Source organism: Engraulis encrasicolus, chromosome 18 (assembly GCF_034702125.1).
Source record: "Engraulis encrasicolus isolate BLACKSEA-1 chromosome 18, IST_EnEncr_1.0, whole genome shotgun sequence".
In the NCBI taxonomy this organism is placed as follows: Eukaryota; Metazoa; Chordata; class Actinopteri; order Clupeiformes; family Engraulidae; genus Engraulis; species Engraulis encrasicolus.
This window is the reverse complement of record NC_085874.1, coordinates 31,124,877-31,132,376: the sequence shown is the minus strand read 5'-3', so window position 1 is coordinate 31,132,376 and position 7,500 is coordinate 31,124,877.

The following is a 7,500-nucleotide window of genomic DNA, read 5'->3' as shown; positions in this document are numbered from 1 at the left end:
TATGTTCTGGAGCGCGTGTAGCATTGGTGTTCTAGGCCTGGCGCACGTAGCATTGCAATGGCAGTGTTCTGGGCCTGGCACACGTAGCATTGCAATGGTGTTCTAGGCCTAGCGCGCGTAGCATTATAATGGCAGTGTTCTAGGCCTGGTGCAAGTAGCATTGCAATGGCAGTGTTCTGGGCCTGGTGCACGTAGCATTGCAATGGCAGAGTTCTGGGCCGGGGAACATAGCATTGCAATGGCAGTGTTCTGGGCCTGGTGCACGTAGCATTGCAATGGCAGTGTTCTGGGCCTGGCGCACGTAGCATTGCAATGGCAGAGTTCTGGGCCTGGTGCACGTAGCATTGCAATGGCAGTGTTCTGGGCCTGGTGCACGTAGCATTGCAATGGCAGAGTTCTGGGCCTGGTGCACGTAGCATTGCAATGGCAGAGTTCTGGGCTTGGGCCTGGTGCAATGGCAGAGTTCTGGGCCTGGTGCACGTAGCATTGCAATGGCAGTGTTCTGGGCCTGGTGCACGTAGCATTGCAATGGCAGTGTTCTGGGCCTGGTCCACGTAGCATTGCAATGGCAGTAATATGGCCCTGGTGCACGTAGCATTGCAATGGCAGTGTTATGTTCTGGAGCGCACGTAGCATTGTAATGGCAGTGTTATGGGCCTGGCGCAATGGCAGTGTTCTGGGCCTGGGCCAGTGCAATGGCAGTAATATGGGCCTGGTGCAATGGCAGAGTTCTGGGCCTGGTGCAGGTAGCATTGCAATGGCAGTAATATGGGCCTGGTGCAATGGCAGAGTTCTGGGCCTGGGCCTAGTGCAATGGCAGAGTTATGAGTTCATGCTACCAGCACCGGTGGTGAGGCCTGTAGTCTGCTGCCGTGCTGGCAAATGACCCTGCACTGCTGTCGGCTGCGTTTAGGAGACTCTAAACACACACGTACAAAGACACAGACACACTCACAACCACACACACATACACACACACATACGTTCACTACACGCATGCACGTACACACGCACACACACACACAAACACAAACACACACAAACACAAACACACTCTGCAGGGTGCTGTCTCTGGCTCTGGGCGTATGTGACCTCCCTTGTCCTGGTCTGACCTCTACAGTACACACACACACACAGAGCCCTAGTCGGTCACAGCCGAGCGGCAGGCAGCCCACTAACTGATCCAGGCACAGTGGCAAGCTGTGGTTACCCTGGCAACCCCTCCTGCTCCAAACCACATGACAGTGTGTGTGTGTGTGTGTCCTTTTGAAATGACTGGTTGAAGGCGACACACACACACACACACGCACGTATGCACACACACACACACACACACACACACACACACACACACACACACACACACAGTCTCTCTCTCTCTCTCTCTCTCTCTCTCTCTCTCTCTCTCTCTCTCTCTCTCTCTCTCTCTCTCTCTCTCTCACACACACACACACACACACACACACACACACACACACACATCCAAGCAGCTGCACCAAATTAAACATATGCACATAAAAATACCAAGTCCCAAAAGAACATCAACAAACACATGCATGTGCAAACAAAAAATGTACACTCCCCACCAAGCAGTTAAACTGAAATAGATCAATCCAAATGCTTAGATCCATATGAACACATCCAAGTTAACCAAGGAAAACAAACTCTCCACAATGTACATGCAAAAACACACAAATAGAGGGGACAGAGACAAAGAGAGGGAAAGAGACACAGACAAATAGACAGACAGAGAGACAGACAACAAACAGAAACAGGAGAGATGGGGAGTAAGCAAAGAGCAAAATACCAATAGATCGAATTAGATAATGTATTACACCATTACCTCAGATCGATCAGAAAAATCATACACGTCACACACACGCATGCACACACACCTCCCCTCACCACTACCATAATTATTTTAAAAAAAAACACGAGACTAGTGGAATGTGTTGTTGTATTCTTTACAGAGCGCTATTTTTTTCAGTAATAAGTCAACATTCAAAATACTTTCATTACAAAAAGGGAATTGCAGCTTATCGCAACTTCCACTTCCCACCGCAACAAAATTGCAACAATCACAGCGATTTTCTGGAAAATCTCATTCAACGTAGGCCATTTTAGCCCGCAACTTTTTGGAAAAATGCCCATGAATTCCTTGGGCGGACTGATATGACCATTAAAATATGAATATTGTGTGTTCTCCTGTAGGAAGAACACTGTTGGATGATGTAGGTTACAGAGAAAGGCATGGTTGTGTATAGGGAGACTTTCATTTTCAGGACATGGAATGAGTAGAGTTCTCAACGGGCCTGAAAATGTCAACCCGACCCTACCCGGCCCGTGGCTTTTAAAGCCCGAGCCCGATGTTACCCGACACATCACTGGAATTATCTAACCGAACCCGGCCCGAGGCCCGAAGTCGGGGGTCGAGTTTCCCCACGTTATCCTATGGAGAATGACGGGTTGTGGTGGGTCTTTAAGGGCACTTATGTGCAGTAAATTGCATAACCCACTTAAAAACCTAGTGAAAAGATATTTTCCACAATAGAAACATAATATGAAATGGGGAAACTTACGTTCTTGCTATTTAAGCAGAATCATCCACAGCGCGATTTCAATAACCGCCTCATGCTTCACGGCAACAACAATCTATCCACCTTTTGTTTTGACTTCTAAATGTAGGCTTACTACATTTCCATCCCGAGTAGGCTATCTGATTAAATGTAGGCTACGTGAAGTTGCCCCTCCCTCCTTGTTTGTTCATATGCGTGGATGAGATGGAAAGCTGTGCCATTGTTTAAAAGTTTCATAAAATTTTGGTCGGCACACAAGGTTTTGGACATACTAATTTCTAGTGGCACCTGGGCTACGGTTGGTGCATTGATCAGCCATGTAGCAAAAAAGACAGATAGGTGAGAGGATGAGATCTTCCTCGGCTGGCGAGCGCTCCGCATGTGTGTGCGGCGTTTCCTTCCCTCCCAAGAGCCGACAGTTGTTACAAGTCAATTTGAGCACGAAAACAGCAAAGACAAGGTGATATTTCATTCAAACAGGGCCTACACGCTCCAAATAAAACATTGGCTGGGGGGATTTTCAACCAGACCGCAGCGCGAGCAGACAGTCAGTGTGAAAAGCCAAGTCTACCGGAAAAATCGCCGTCTTCGCTGCCGCTCGCTTACCATCGGTGCACGAGCCATTTAAATAGTGAAGTGGCATATCGCAACAGCACATGCGGATTAGCCAAATTATATGCAACAAAGTCGCCAACAAAGTCGCCAACAAAGCGTGGATTTAACGTTTAATACGCATATGCCAACGTTGTGTGAATACGGGGAAAGGATAGTCTAATTGGAAAGCCACTGTCCTTTCCATATGTAGAAGACCGCTTCGGTTTCGTTTCACCTCATGGGGAAAACATAATTTCCATGCACTGCAGTTGTTGAGACTACTAAGCATAAAGTTAGCGATCAAACAAAAAAATAGCCTATTGGTTGTTGTCATTACAGCATTTAATAGGCTACTATGGCTGTTGTTTAAAATAGCCATTGGATTGCCAACCGTCCCTTGTATTAAGAAACAAAAGTATGGTTCCATGAGCTGACATGGGACTCAATATCGTTAAAATTGCATCTAAGAATTTTTTTCCCCGTTTTTATTCGTTTGCGTAATTGTAGCCAATGTAGTTTTTCTGTGCGTTCCGGGACCTCTGTCCAACTCATCATCGCCGTGATGTCATGTTTGTTTTGTATTCCGATACCTTGTGATTTACAAATTAAGCACTGTGCGCAACGTTGCATGCAGCAGCCTGCCAGACCTTCGTTACGCAGGCCTACATATATTTAGATATATAGGCCTAGCTTTACTGACCCATCAAGGGGAAATTCGCCATGATTCACGGTAAACAGCAGAACTGATTTTTTTTTTTTTTCACTGGGCGGAAAAGATTGAGCCCGCGGACCGAACCGACCCGAGCCATATGCTTATATTTTCGACCCGAACCCAAGGGGCCCGTCGGGTTTGTCGGGCTGACCCGACCCGTTGAGAACTCTAGGAATGAGTACATTTATGAACAGGCTGGATCGTTCTACAATGAGCTTAATGGACAGGTGGTAGATCCAAGTCGTAGCTCTGTAAAGTAGCTGTCTAAAACGTGGCAACACAGGTATCAGTGCCCTCACTAGCGTCCATTTAATGTGTGATTAGGAGCGGATCTAACCATTTTTGGGCCCTTGGCAAAATATCCACATGGGGCCCTCAAAGGTCAATAGGGCCTATATAGACGTATAATTCTGTGTTTTGCTGCTATTTAAGTGTTTTGTCTGATATACGTACATCTTCAATTACTGTGCATAAGTGACAAAGTCTGCTTTTTGTGTGTTTAATGCAACTGGTGTGACAGTTAGGGCCCCTATGTAGGACAGATTTGGTGCCCCAGGCAATTGCCTAGGATTTCCTAATGGAAAGTCCGCCTCTGTGTTTGATGTATTGTTTTATTGATGTATTGTCTTGCATCTCTTCTGAGCCTGTAATAAAGTTTCTAAAGTTTATATATGCCTATATGCCGACAAGATTGATGTTCAGTGATGGTGACAGATAGGATACTGTATGCATAGTTGAGACTATGAACAACCCTATCTAGCCTTGCATACAGAGACCAAGCACCAGTGGCATTTCTGTCTGATGCCTGGCAGGATTCGATGAATCACACAGAACTGGAAAGCATATAAGACATAGGCGCGGGCAGACACACACACACACACACACACACACATATATTTTGCTTTCCCACAATGCTTTGCTATGCCATGCCAGTCATTTCTAGCTGGTGGCATCCATAAGCAACAGGGTCAGACAAGCAGGCGGGTTTATGTACCTCCTGGGAGACACTGGGTAAAAAAATGCAACAGTTTTAATGTAACACGAAGAGAAATCTTAGAGAGTGTATTTGGCCCCAGAGTACTCTGTAAGGGAGTCATGGGTAATCGGTTAGGGCAGCGTTTCCCAAACTGGGGTGCATGCACCCCTGGGGATGCGCGGCCTGCCATAAGGGGGTGCGCGAGCTGAATAGAGGAATGCATTAATGCATTAAAGCATTAATGAACATTAAGTAGTTTTTAATAGTTTGGTGCATTATATGCTGGAAGGCTCCATCTGATGTGTGAATCCATGCAGTGAATCCATACTTGCACGGCCATCAGCACACCAAAATATTTGCTCAGGGGGTGCGCGAACCACATTGAAATGTACAAGGGGGTGCGCAGGGAAAAAAGTTTGGGAACCCCTGAGTTGCTGGTTCAACTCCTGACCCGCCAGGTTGATGGGGGGGGAGTAATTAAACAGTGCTCTCCCCCATCCCCCTCCATGACTGAGGTACCCTGAGCAATGGTACTGCCCCACCCGTTCCTGACTCATGGACCACTGTGGGGGCTGTGTCACTGCCATTGGCTACCACTGTGTAGACCTGTGTCACTGTGACAACAGACAGTTTAGGCAGACATGTTGACATTAGGATGACATAGACTCTCTCCCTCCCTCTCTCTCTCTCTCTCTCTCTCTCTCTCTCTCTCTCTCTCTCTCTCTCTCTCTCTCTCTCTCTCTCTCTGTCATTCTGCTTTTTACACATAATCTGTCATCACACAACATAACCACAGTATCCAGTATAGTAAGCACACACTCTCACACACACACACACACACACACACACACACACACACACACACACACACACACACACACACACACACACACACACACACACACACACACACACACACACACACAGCAGTCTCGCCGTCTGTTCTGACAGACATGAAGACGACAGCCTGGGTGAGACACATCATCTGTCCTTCTGAGAACAGCCTAGAATAACCCTTGAAGGGTGTGTGTGTGTGTGTGTGTGTGTGTGTGTGTGTGCGTGCGTGCGTGCGTGCGTGCGTGTGTGTGTGTGTGTGTATGATTGGAATGGATGGACAAGATATAGCTTTTTGCCACTCACAGATAAAAGTCATTGAATCATTCTCTCTCCTGAATAACTTCTGACTCATTCACACACACACACACACACACACACACACACACACACACACACACACACACACACACACACACACACACACACAGAGAGAGATCTATTTCCACCTTTGCGGCCATTCTCCTCCAGTTCTCCTTGTGGTACTACACATCCACATCTCTTGGGTGAAACACAACACAATACAGCTCTATACTCTGCCCCAAGGTCATTGTGGTCAGGGCTGCCGACAAGGGGGAACAAAGGGGACAGTTGCCCCAGGCCCAGAGAGAGACGGGGCCCAGCTTTGGATCCTCAGTACATTGTATGTATGTATTGGGCTGGGGGGCCCTTTCAGACGACTTTGACCTGGTACCGGCCAAAGCTGTCAGTGGCCCTGATGGTGGTACCCACTACACACACACACTGACAGAGGCGCAGGCATGCGCTCACGCACACACACACACACACACACACACACACACACACACACACACACACACACACACACACACACACACAGAAAAGTCTAAGGTTGGTGTTCTTTTTTTAAAAATTATTTTGCTGTCTTAGCTGTGTTTAGCTAAAAGTTTATTTTGAGCGACATAGCAATATATAATTACACATTCCGGTCTAGGGTAATTAAATATGTAAGTTAGGCCTATGGAAAACACATGCATGCACACCTACTGTTCACATACACACATCAAATTCACACACAAACACACACGCGCACACGCATGCACACACACACACGCTCGCGCACACGCGCACACACACACACACACACACTCTCTCTCTCTCTCTCTCTCTCTCTCTCTCTCTCTCTCTCTCTCTCTCTCTCTCTCTCTCTCTCTCTCTCTCTCTCTCTCTGTTCATTTTGTTGGTCGTTATTATCTTACAGCATCCTGCTGATGTTTTGAGACTGGAAGCAGAGGAGGACCAAGCAGGGAAGAAAGGAAAGAGTGGAACAATCATTTTGCCTGCTCCGACTGGAATGAAAGAGGAGGGGGAGGGGGAGCAGAGAGGTGGAGAGAGAGAGAGAGAGAGAGAGAGAGAACGAGAACGAGAGAGAGAGAGAGAAAGAGAGGGAGAGAGAGAGAGGGGGGGGGGGAAGGGAAGAATCAATCATTTTCCCTTCTCCTGGGCTATTTCCTGTGACATCATGTGTTCTAATGGACATAACATGAGTGGAGCTCCTGCTGTCTCTGAGTTTTCCTCCTCCTACACAACTCCATCAAAAATAGGGACGGATTATGACTTCATGGGGCCCCTGGGCCAGACAGCAAGAAAGCCCCCCCCCCCCCCCCTCAATAGGTGCTGCAGGTGTACAAAGCAATTCAGGGTTTTAGGCCAGATGTTAGAGATCCTATGTTGTTGGGGTTTAAGGGGGTTTGTCCCCTGAGAACATGTGAAAACTGTTAGAACTTCCTCTAACTTAGAAGTACAATGTTAAAGGGACACTGTGTGAGATTTTTTGTTGTTTATTT